The sequence below is a fragment of the Mobula hypostoma genome, chromosome 1, assembly GCF_963921235.1.
Source record: "Mobula hypostoma chromosome 1, sMobHyp1.1, whole genome shotgun sequence".
Classification (NCBI taxonomy): Eukaryota; Metazoa; Chordata; class Chondrichthyes; order Myliobatiformes; family Myliobatidae; genus Mobula; species Mobula hypostoma.
Genome location: NC_086097.1, coordinates 211,846,143 through 211,847,422, shown reverse-complemented (window position 1 = coordinate 211,847,422; position 1,280 = coordinate 211,846,143).

Sequence of the window (1,280 nt, the reverse complement as noted above, 5' to 3'; positions counted from 1 at the left end):
TATCTGCAATCTCCTCTCCACACCACCTTTGGCCACTATTTCCAGCACTAGGTCTACGCCCTCATCAAATCTATGCCACTCTGCTGTCTGGCAGGCTTTGGGCCATCTGATCTGTACAGTCTGAGATGTGATGTTGGGATGCACAGCTTGCACCACGCAGAGGCTCTGGGTACTGTGGGATGCTTCCTGACCCTGCTCCTCCTCTGCCTCGCCAGATTGGCAATCTGTGCATTGTGGTGCTCTCTGTTGCTCTTTACACTTCATCCTTGACCGGTGGATTTTCAAGCCTCTCTGGTTCTTACAAATTTTGCCATAGATGCACTGTATACTCGTTGTTGTTTGTCCATTGCACTGGGTCGGTAGCCTTGCATCAGTCCGGCTGGGAAGCTCTTCTGCCCCCCGCCCCCCACCAGGCTTCCCTGGGGGTACCTTTCCATTCTTTGATCCGTAGCCTTCTTAGGTACTCCTTTACAGAAGCTGTGGTTAGGGCTGCTAACCCACCCCGCCCCGGTTTGCTGTCTCTCCAGGCTGTCAACCAGACTCTTCCTGGTAGTCACTGGTGTCCCAAGAGGTAGTTCATACAGAAACATCTGCATGATGCTAAGCCAGGGCACATCATCAGTGATATTACCTGGGGTTGTCAGGTGTTTCGGGTCTTTCAACGTCATACACCCTCGCCCGGGCGACCTGACCGGGGTTGATCAGACCCTGGCCTGTGCCCTAGCAGCAACCCACAGATCTGCCGCCCTCTTTATCCAGAAGAAATTTGTTCTCTGAACATTTCCAAAGCAGCATACTTAAAAGCATAATGTTTTTCATTCAGAATGAAGATATAAATGGAATCATTAAATGCATACAAAACAAAAATATTTTATCAATTTAATTGGAATTGAAATAAAGATCAAAATTAGGTTATTAAAATCTACACTGAGAAAGTGAGAGAGTTCTACACAGGGGAAAATAAAAATATTCAAAAATTTATTTAAAAAGTGATGGGAAAAGCAAACTACAGAATAAATCATAAAGTCAAAAGCAAACATCGTAGATAATAGAAATCTGGGGGAAAAAAAGCAGAAAACCTGGAGTTATACATAAGGTCAGATAGTGGAATGCAGAGCAAAACTGTAGACTTGTGTCTTAACTCCCCAAACTGGGTGGACAATGTGTATGATTAGGAACAGTCTGATCTGGAATGGGTATCCCTTAATTAAATAGCACAGTGGCACTGTTGCCTTGAAGCCCAGGAGATCTGGGTTCAACACTAGCTTTGGGTGCTGTCT